Genomic DNA, 11,389 nt, shown 5'->3' on the forward strand with positions numbered 1-11,389 from the left:
CCAAACGGTAGAGGGTGTGGATCTGCTCATCAGTGAGGTTGAACGGATGTGCTCGGAGGCGTGGGATTGCGGGCTGCCTGCGTGGTGGTAGTGACTGTGCTGGTGGGCCTTGCTGGCCCTGCCTTGCCCTCCTCCTCCTCCTGCGTCTCCTCTGTGCGGCTGGTTGTTGTAGTAGTTGGTGTTCGTCTTCTTCTTGAAGTTGGAGTACTTGCAGTGCTATCAGGTCCCCCAGCGCCAACATCGCTAGTCCTGCCGGTAGCATTTTGGAGTGGGTGTGGTTGTGGGAGGGGGTTGGGTGTGAAATTTATGTGTTTTCAGGCTGTATAGCCTCCACCTGTGGTGATTCATTCCACCTGTGCAAGCTGCAATCCCCTTTGGGCGAGCACGTCCCGCACACAACGCTGCAATTGGACGCATGGCATCTTGCTATTACAATCATGTATTTAATCCCGATGGCAGTGAAATATTGGTTCATATGTTCATTCTGCTATGGTCCCATTGTTTCACATACTATCTGTGCAGTCGCGAACAAACTTGTGAAGTGTCAGTGGAATGTAGTACTCGATTAACGGTGGACCCTCATGCAGCACTGTACCGCGGTTCACCGACGGGCGGGGCGTCCCATTTGTGAGTGAAGCCAGTTTCCATTTTCACACACTGCCGCACTACATGGATGGATTTGTAATTTCAAGCGGTCACAGATGCCTTTTCGACGTGATGTTGCAAATGAGGAATTCGAAGGACAGCGCTTTCGGTTTTCAGCTAGCGGCGAGGAGACGCCCACAGGTCTGACTGCAAATATAACGTTCTATTGTTTAATGTCCTTGGGACAGGGGCCATGGCGAGAATGCAATGATTGATATGAATAGTATGGGATGCGCAATAGCGTAGTGGACGATAAGGCAGGACGTTCCCAAATACATGTTACTTCACAACACTAGAATTCCGGGCTGGAGCACAGTGGATTTTGCAGACTGCATTACGCACAGACTCAATGGAAATTTCACATGTTATGTGAGTAAATAATCAGGCGTATTCATACCGGGATGAGGGAATGATGTATGGATGCATGGACAGATGATTTAATTGAGAGTTTGCCATGTACATGGCTTTTTGGAATCTATCGCCTTCCCCTGCGCTATTTGATGCAGAGCTGCCATAGTGGGACCATCGTCTATCTGCCCTTGTTGAACCCTCCCTGTCTCGACGCGCCTTCAAACACTTGTGTCTATGCACGTTACTAATCCCATCTAATGGATTCTGTTTTAACAGACGCATGCACACAAACACTCGTTTGTAATAGTGTTTTCACCTCGATTTATATAGTTATGATTCGCAAGTGATTTTTTTGTGGGAATAATCCTTTTGAGTGGGCTAGCTGCATATGGCTGTGGATTTAGTGTGATCATTGAAGTGAGTAATTCAAATGAAGTTCTGATGCCCATACTATTCTTTTTCATTTCATTTGGGTGACAGGTATCTCCTCCCATTTTGCCGCTGCCATCTGTATGCCACTCCTGCAGATGGCTTTTACTCGCGACACCTGCTGCTTCGTGTTAATCAGTGGAGCACCATTACGATCTTATGGGACGATCGCCAATGGGCCACATGCCCTTACGCAGTACTAGTGGCTAGGAGCAACATATCGACCTTTCAGCTGGACTAGTGCCTACCTAATGGGACGGCCCTGCGGTTCTAGGCGCTTCCATGTTGCCTTTTTGAACGTGAATGTAGCCCCTGTGTACCATGAAGGAACAGGGCGTCACACAAGAAGAAGCTGTTCATTTATAGCGGATGCAGCCCACAATAATGAAATATATTTTGGAGTTCATGACCTAATAGCTGTATGGGCTTGGTGATTTTGTTGTGCATTAAATTTTGATTATGATATTGACCGTGTAGCGTTATTTTTTGCAAGTAATGTAGCATATTCCTATTTGTGGAGCGATGTATTGTGAGAAGATCTGCATTGGGTTCCGGCTTCTGAGTATAGTTGCGTGGTACTGTACTGGGCGCGTTTGCCTACGAAGCCCAGTGAGGTCAGGGATAGGGGCTGCCATTATGACTGTTTTAATGATGTCATGCTCAGGGGCGGGGGATTAGCTTTTGTGTAACAGATGCCGGTCAGCCAGGTGGATTGGTGGAATGATGTGATTGTCAGAATATGGCTGGTCACAGGTGCCTGTGTTTGCGTGCGTTTCTTGGAGGGAGACTGAGGTCATGTCCATTGGAATAGCTTCTGTATTCGTGCCATCTGTGCCCTGCAGCTCCCATTGGCCCCTCTTGAGATGAGCCTGGCTGCTCAATCACTCTGCCAACTTGTGTGGTACATGCTTATGCTGATGGTTGGTTTGTTTACTGGCAGGAGTACAGGGCTGGTGCAGTCTCACTCAGGATACTGCTTTGAATGTTGCCTTACACTGGTGTCAAGCGATGGGGGGCCTGTTTTTGTTTGTCTCATATTTCAGTTCATGTTGCTGTACTTGAACCTTCACATGCCTGTGCTGCATCAGTACGGCAATGGTGCCATGGCAAATATGGATGGCCACTCACAAGGCACTTGCAGCCCCTACATTCATTTGTTCGTTGGCATGCATGGGTGACTTGTACATTTCACTGGTTGCATTGTGTGACTTCATTGAACCTACGAGGAGTTGTGCAATGTGGCCAGGGAGTGTTGTACAGGCACTCAGTAGGGCCTTTTACGGTTGGTTCGCGATGCCGTACTTCTCACCATGGCGGAATGGTACTTTCCGCCATGCTTGATGGCGTTAGGTAAATGTCCGCTAGGGTCAGAATTCACGTACCGTTGCGCCATGGTGGTAATTACGGTTTTGCATGGCGCGCGTGCGCGTACTTGGTGCAGTTAGCGTTGGCGTTCACTACGGTGTCGCTAATGGCATCGTACTTTACGGTGACGAGTCATAATCGCACCGAGTGCTATTCGATGGCGGTATTGCATTTCCGCCATCGTTTTTCGATTTCCGCCAGGGTCGTAATGAGGGCCAATAAAATTAGAAAAAGTTTTACGGGTATTGTTAACATTTATTTATTTATTTGTGCATTTATAGCAGTGCTCAGAGCCCGTAGGCATCTAGGCGCTAGTTACAGGAGGAAAAAGACAGGAAGGCCGTAGGGAGCAGAGAGAAATCAGTTAAACAATATAGCTTTGAGTTTCTTTCTGAAAACATTGTAAAATAGTTCATCCGATGAAGGATGAACATATCAACATGACTGTATATGCATGGCAACTAAATTCTCCATGGATGGCAGGACACAGATTGTCTGTATTATTGAAGTGAAAATAAATGCTAATGCTGAAAGGGATCCTTATTTGGAGTACAATTGGACCATAGCAGTGACCTCGAGCTAGAACAATGACCTTTGCAAAGGCATGCTTTGGAAACACAGAATACTTGGCCCTGATTAGATCATAACATTGTTGCCTAGGGGTCGGGTGCGATGTGGCAAGTACTCCAGGCAATCGTCGGTCAGATATCCCATTCCATTTTCATTGCAATTTTACTTATAGTGATTGTATTCATAATAATTAGTTTGGAAAATGTCTTGTTTGGTTGAAATGGTTCCATGTAATAATGTCCCCACAAAAATGTCTCTGTTTTTTCTTTTGCGGGGACATTATTACATTGAACACGCGGGGGACACCCCCGCAACCCCTGATTTTTTATTTTTTTTACAAGGGGAGCAGGGGACATCCCCGCAATCTGTTCCCATGGCTTTTCCTGGTGACATTGTGTATGGGGACGTTATGTATGGGGACATTATTACCTGATACCATTGAAATAGAGGCCTGCCAATAGTTCAATTGCATAAAATACTCTTCGGCACTCAAATCCCGCTCCCTTTGCTTGCATACTAGCCCCTGTGTCACTGATCTGAGATACAGAGACAGGCGGGCGTACAGAGAGGAAGAAAGAGAGAGAGGGAAACAGAGGAACTGGATACAAAGCACAGATATTACATTACAAACGAAAAGGAAATTATGAAATGGATCCTTTGGAATGATTTAGCAAAATCTTGTGTTCATGTTCAAAGCACTACAATTAAAATGTAAACGCCTATTAATTGGGAACTTAGCAATGTTTCTGAGACCAGCGACCTTCAGTGCAAAGACGATGTTAGGTGATGGAAGGGGAACATTCAGAAAAGGTTCCAATTTCAGGGATAATTTTAATTTAAATTAACCCTCGTATAAAGACTATGCAGGAATTGGAACATATAGTTTGAGCAGCTACTCTTATGAGTATCTTTCAATTAGAAAAGTATTGTTTCCCTGCTCTGCAAATATAGATGCGAAACGATAGGTCTAGTTGATATTGACAGTGTGTGCGGCAATTTTAGAAGCATCTTTTGATTGCCTTTGCATCCTTGGGACACGGCACCTAGGCCAATGTTCAGCTGCTTAAAGTGTTTGCTCATCTTGAAGTCGGCGATCCACTTACCTGCAGGTGTTTTTTCGTGGTAGGTAGAAAGACCCAATGACGAGTACAAGTCAGTCGATGATCCTCCAAAAAACTAAAGGCCGGGTCCCCCTCGGACTGCGACGGCTGATGTGATGTATGTTGAGGTCCTTCAAGGGCCTCACCAGCTGATGCTGCAGGTGGTGTCTGTGAAAATAATTGAAGTCAGCAGCAATTCACTTGATATTCATTTTGCCTCCTCTTTTTTGTTCTTATTTCCTCTTTTACCTGATTGTAGGCGATGTTCGACTAGTGGGTGTTTTTCAGAGACTCCCAATACACAAAGGGCAACCGGGGTATAGATATGACAGCTTGAGGGGAGTGGTTCTCAGATCACACAATGTGAGAATGACACCTGCATTGTCAGCATGGATCCTGTCCATCGATAACCAAATGTGCAGAACAAAACTAACACTTCATTGTACAGCCTATTTCCTTGCACATTTATCAAGATAAGATTCTGAAGGTGTGACTCCCCAGCTGTGCTAAACCAGTTGTTGGTTGTTGTCAAGTTCCTCATTGTTATTTCAAGTACTCCAGGCAGGCTTGGCAAAGAATGTCCTCATTGCATGGAACTTCCTGTCCTTGGAATGATTTCATCAGTGAAAGTTACAGTGCTTATATTACTGTTCTGAAAACGAATACAAGAGTCCTGCAAAACAAGCACTGGCAAAGCCAACAGGCTTTTGTGTAGGCATAGGGTAGGCATTTTCCAGATGCGGCCCTAATGGCACTACCTGCCCATAAGGTGGCAACAGCTGCAAAATGATGTGTGCATGGCTAAGGCGCATACAATACCTATACAGAAGCTGAAACGTTTGGCTTTGCCACTGCTTGTTTTCGTTGGATTTCATTGCAAGAACAAGATGTGTGGACTCAAATACTACTTAGATCTTAAGTGGGTGAAGAGACACTTGGTAAAGGCATTTTTATTACATGAGGATCACATTTACAGCTGCAAATAAGCCATGAACTCTCAGAAGGCTGGTTAAAAATAACACTGCCAGGCCCTGGACAGCAGAATGTTTGATGTTACTGCTTGATGGAGCTAGCCCAAAGAGGAGGGCATGTTTTTGGCATGGAGGGGCAGTTGGTGGGTGGAAATGGCCATAGGGAGTATCATGGCCATGGGCTGTCAACGGGTGGGTGAGTAAATAGCCCAGCAAACCCCACAAGCTGGGTGTCCCTCCTCACATTCATCTACTTATATTGTACTCCAATGCAATAGTTTTGGCTTTTAGGAGGAGCTTTAGCACCACCTTATAGACAAAACTAAAAAGAGCACACAATCACTGTTCTGCATTTTTAGTCCATAAAAAATAACCCAATTTGCAGTTTTGAATTAATGTAACTGAAGCAAGGCATGAGTTCATTGGCTTCAGTGTAGCACTATTTGCCAAATTCTTAGCAGGCATTTTCTATTTCTGACCTCAACGTACATTCGGTGAATGTCAAAAAAGAATAGTCTCAATTTCTCTTGATGGGATGAGCAAAAGCGTTCATTAAAGATAGTCTGACAAGACAAGCAGACAGCATCCTAGCATTAACCTATTCCGGACCCACTAAACCGCCCTCCAGATGAGTTTCTTTGTTGCACCCCAGTGGAATGACCCTACGACATGTAAAGCCACTTACCAAGCCTTCCGGTCCGCTATTCCCGCCTTATGTAGACCAATCAGTTGCTTTGTCTTTAAGGATTGGTCCCTTACTTTTGTCCATGGCGAATCACCTGACTAACAAGTTGGGGAGAAAATATGGCGGCAATGACGTTGTTCCGGCGAGGGGCGTAGGCCTCTGCCCCCATGACCCTCCCCGTGGTAGATGTATGATCTTTTGTGCAAACCGGGTTTGACCAGTGAGATCCATTGGCACTGAGCCGATGACCTTGCCCCAGTCGACTGGAGCTGGTCCAATGTCTGAAGACAGTGCTTCTCAGCTCGTCTGCCCAGTCCAATATGGCAGCAACAAGCGTTATCTGGTGTCAATAAAACAGGATACCTTAAACAAATCTATGTTATAGAGGAAAAACAATAAACACCAGGGGCATAAGGGTGACGTCACGGCAAAGCGTAAAACAATGTCCCTCCCACTTCCTTGTTTTCTTTTGTCAAGGAAGTTCGTCTCGGACCCACCCCATCCCAAATCGTGATCCTCCCTTCCCATTATTTAGCACTGTATTATTAATATTTATCATTTGCTAATTTTACTGCTAATGGTTTATCTGGGGGTCTGCCTCCTTCCACAGACCCCCCTTTGTGCTTCCTGTGGTACTATCATAGCAACCATTAAGGAATAGCACGTCACTGTATTTATGTTTACAGGTATAGAAGGTTTCTAGTTGCAGGGCCATACACCTCTGGCCTTCAATGTTCCTCTAACTCTTCAATTTAGGCATGAGCTAAAGTTTATTAATATTGCATTATCTCTTACACTTCTGATAATCCATGTAATTCTTGTTAGAGGGCATCATTTTCTTTGGGGACTTCATGGACCAGGATGAGGGGTGCAGGTCTGGAGTGGGGGAGCACCGTGCTGATCTGGAGGGCCCAGCATTAACAGTGGTCGTTGTCCTCTTATTGAAATACATTGACAGCAGGAGACAAGACCTGCCGATAAGAAGAAAAATATGGTTAAATTCACAGCGGAAGTGACGTAAGTTTGCTCAGACACTTGTTTGCTAATTGCACACACTATGGGCCTCATTATGAGTATGCCGGTCCGGTAACAACGGTGCCGGTAAGCTACCGGCACCATTGTTACCAGACCGGCATACTCTGAGTTCTGCGTGCGGGTGCCTTCCCGCCCGCAAGGTCTGACCTGGCGGGCGGAACGGCACCTGCCCACAGACCTTGACGTAGCACCGGCACCGTTACGAATGGTGCTGGTGCTACGGTCCTCCCCATTCCCATTGAGTCCAATGGGACTCAATGGGAATGGGGAGTCATTTTTTCCAGCACCCGGCAATGGGGAGTTACCAGGACAACCAAAAGCTGTAATGCCCCGGTAAGTCCCCATTGCCAGGCGCCAGGAAAAAACAGACTCTGGTTGCAGCTGTGCCGTTTTCACCGGCACGCCTACTGCCGGGGTCATAATGAGGCCCTATGTTACTAGGAGTAAAAGAGATGCTGTACGGTGAGCTACCTCCAACACCTTCTTCTGCTCATTGAATACTACTTCTAACACCTGCAAGCTGTTCTGTATATCGTTAATCTTCTTGGCCTCTTCTATCAGTTTTTCTAGCTCCTCGCCCTCTTGGCACTATCTTCAAGAACTCTATCTGAACTTGCATGGATCTCTAGCTACTGTCTGTACAACGAAATGCAAATCTATACTCCGCATTGAAACTAGTTCTACGCCCTATCCACAACATGCATCAGTATACTCGCCAGGAATATCCCTGGGGCCTTCCCATTTTATTTTTATGCATTTCTAAAGCACACTAATCTCAGAGGCATGAAGGCGCTGATGCAGAACCACTTACACATACAAAAAGCCACCACAGGGATAGGAGATCCGGGCCTGGTTTAGGCAATCTGCCATGTGCAGTTATGCAAATAGCCATGTTTTTAGCGATCTCCTGAAAACCTGTAAGATTTCTTCGCTCTCAGGGTGGGTGGGGGCGAGTTCCACTGTTTTGATGCAAAGGTTGAAAAGCTGGCGCCACCAGCTTTAGCTCATTTGTATTTCAGTGGCATTCGCTTGTTGGTGTAGGCTGCTCTGCTGGATCTGTTGGAATGATCTCTGACGATTTTCTGGGTCAAGTTGGGATGACCAGAGTTGGACCGACATCTATGGGTGATGGATAGTGTCTTGAAGATAATACGATCTCTGATCGAAGCCAGTGGGCATTTCTCCTGGCGGCTGAGGTGTGTTCTCGTCTTGGGCTATTGAGCGCCGCTCGAAAGGCATTGTTCTCAATCACCTGTAGATTTCCAATGTTCCGGCAGGAAGGGCCAGCAATAGGGAATTACAGGAATCAAGCTTTGATCCTATGGTTGCACGAGCAGGTGTAAGACAACTGTCCTGAGAGAGGAAGGACCTAACGTCATTAATCAATTTAGTCGTGTGTGCAGAGGAATAGGCAAAACCATTCACCTAGCGCGTGAGAGAGAGTGTAGTGTCAAGGGAAATGCTGAGAGTTTTCACTAATGATGAGACAGGTATTTGGATGCTATAATTGCTGAAGGAAGAGTAATGGTCATTGAAATTCTTGATTACTGCCGGCGCTCTGACTTTTCGTCATTCAGACAGAAGCGGTGAATGGCCATCCAGGCCTGTATTGTAGCATAGACATTGTTTAGTGAGTGGATGTCCTGTAAGTAGATGCCAGACAAAGGTAGGAGGATTTGTGTGCCATCGGCATTGTTCATGTAGGATATGTCAGTGGAGTCAAGTAGATCAAAAAGGGGGTTGGTAAATATGTTGGAGAGGGTGGGGGACGCACAGGATCCTTGGGGGACTCCCCAGGGGCTAGGGACAGCTGGGGCAGTGTTGTTCTCGGCAAATATTCTCATGGATCTACCCTCGAGGAAGGGAGCCACCCATGTGGTGGCTTCTTGTCAGAAGTGTGCTAGGGCGGTGATGTGTTGGCAGAGGATCTGGTGATCAAACAGGTCCAATGCAGCTGAGAGATCAATGAGGAGGAGGAGGGCAGGCTTCCCCTTGTCTCTAATCTCATCAAGTTGGTTATTGAGGTCAAGCAAGGCTGTTTATGCGCCGTGGCCAGGCCAGAAGCCAGATTGTTGTGCGCCCAGAATGTGGTGAGTTTCCAGGAATTGTTGATCTGTATGTATGCTGTGCTACCCAGTATTCTTAATAGGAACAGGGCGGTGGTGATGGGACGATAGTTGTTAGGGACTGGAGGGTCAAGTAAAGGTTTTTTGATTAGAGGGAGTACTCATACTTCTTTGAGGTTAGAAGGAACTTGGCTAGAGGAGGAGGCATTAATGAATTTCGTGAAGGACCGGATCAGTTCTTCTGCGCCGTCCTTAATGATGGATGCAGGGCAGATGTCACCTTTGTACCAGGTGTTTCGGGCTCTTTAAAATGGAGACAACTTCAATCTCAGAGATGGTGTTTACGTGAAACATAGGGCATTGGTTTGTGTCTGGTATAGTCACTGGGCGGTGGGTCGGCACAGGTACAAAGGGGGATTTGATCAGGGATAGCTTGTGGAGAATCATTTTGTGCAGGGTGTCGATTTCATCCAGCATGGCTTTTTGGATGTTAGATCACCAAGCCTTGTCTTTGGTGATGATGGGGAGGGGGGGTACTGAAGGGGGTAGCTGGGGTTTCTAATTCCCCAGTATTGTGAAAATCTCTCTTGTATTAGATTTTGCGATTCTCCGATTGTTGGTGGTAGACTTAGCCATTATCATCGCTTGTCTATAGAGTTTCGCTGCTGCAGCGAATTTCAATTTCAGGGTGTCTGTGGATGTTCTTTCCAGTTGGCTTCAGCCAGGCGTTTTGATTTAGGAAGCTCAGCGATTTTAGGAGTAAACCAGGAATTAGGGTGTTTGGCTATTTGATATTTTCTGGGGACTAGTGGTGCAACTGTATCCACCCCTATGGTGAGAGTTCTTGTGTATAAGTAAGGGAGTAAGCAGGGATAATTGGAATGCATGTGTTGGGGTTGGAGTGCTTGTAGCCGTGGAGCGATACTGTCCTTCATGAGTTTGCGTGATCTGTGTGCCCATGCTGGTGGCAGGGTAGGACAGGCATGTGTGGTGTGCTCCAGGGGTGAAAGGGTGAAGGACACAATGTAGTGGTCAGACCAGGGGCACGGTGTGTTAGCATGGACGGCTACCTGGCAGTTGAGGTCAGCTATCCACTCTATTGTGCTTCCCTTGATGTTGGTGGGGTTATGGACAGTGTAGGAAGCCAAGGTGAGTTGGCCAATCACATCAGACGGGTCATTGAGGCCAATATTCAGGACCCCTAAGAGAACTGTTCTAGAAGTGGGATTGATATTGGCACCCACTGCATGCAGGAGACCCTCTTCAAAAGTCAGGATGGGGCCAGGAGGGCGATAGGCAATGAAGATGGCTATGGTGTCTGTGTGTGAGAGGGATAACTTAGCTGAGAGTAGTTAATTGTTCCCTGCCATAGGTACTGTGGTGTGTCTTAAAAGGATGGAGTCTTTGGCAAGACAGTCTATTGGTTCTGTAGATGGCATAGCCAGAGAGGACGCCAAGGGATAGGGCTCGGCCAGAGTCTGTGTGCAGCTGTGATTCTGAGATGGCAAGGACATCTAGGTTGTGGGTACTGATGAGGTTGCTTATGTGGAGAGCACACGCGGGGATAGAGCTGGCATTTATTAGGGCCCCTCCTTAATAGTACAGTGGGCGAGTCCTGCCTTTTAGGAAGGTGTGCTGTATTCATGCGAGGGATTGCGGGAGCCAGTGGAGTGACCTTATGGGGCTTAGTAAGGTTTCCCACAATGGGGTCTAGGCTTTTGGTCTGTCCAAAGGGCTGGGTCTGGATATGCTTAAAAGGCTTGGTAGTCTGAGAGCTGCGTCTTGGCTGTGGGGTATTCTGTGAAGTATGGGATTTGGGGTAAAGAAAGTTATGGTTTGTTCTCTGGAGCATGGCGGGGTAGGAGCGTTCTCCAAGCCGCCTGTTCCTTTCTTGTCTGGATTGTGGGCATGACGCAGCAGGTTAGAATCGGGTTCTAGAGCGGAGGCTGCTGTTCCTATGAGCAGGGCTCATTGTGGGTGAGGCAGGGAGGGAAACGGGATTGGGCTGCTGGGCCATAAGGCTTGTGATGCTCATAGGAGCGTGCTGTGAGCATTCAGGCCTAGGCTGCAAGACTATGTCGGTGGCTGTTGGTGCACTGCAAGCTGGTGGCTCAGAGAGGGTGAGTCGGGGCAGAGCATGCCAGGGTGGAGTATTCAGCTGTGATAAATCTG

General features: G+C 47.0%; 1 protein-coding gene across 2 annotated transcripts in view; it reads right to left on the reverse strand.

Moving 5' to 3' along the window:
* The window catches only part of LOC138580957 (perforin-1-like), a 48,380-nt gene extending 43,624 nt beyond the window's left edge, over window positions 1–4,756 (reverse strand). Inside the window, exons 1-2 of one of the 2 annotated variants that reach the window (XM_069651914.1) lie at window positions 4,710–4,756; window positions 4,464–4,628 (exon numbers count right to left, since the gene is read on the reverse strand). The gene's annotated coding sequence lies outside the window, so the exon portion shown is untranslated. Of the gene's footprint in view, window positions 1–4,463; window positions 4,684–4,709 lie in introns of those variants that run through there. The other variant, XM_069651916.1, reaches the window with a different exon arrangement.
* Window positions 4,757–11,389: the final 6,633 nt, after the last annotated feature.

Source organism: Ambystoma mexicanum, chromosome 3p (assembly GCF_040938575.1).
Source record: "Ambystoma mexicanum isolate Mex_15411 chromosome 3p, UKY_AmexF1_1, whole genome shotgun sequence".
Lineage (NCBI taxonomy): Eukaryota > Metazoa > Chordata > Amphibia > Caudata > Ambystomatidae > Ambystoma > Ambystoma mexicanum.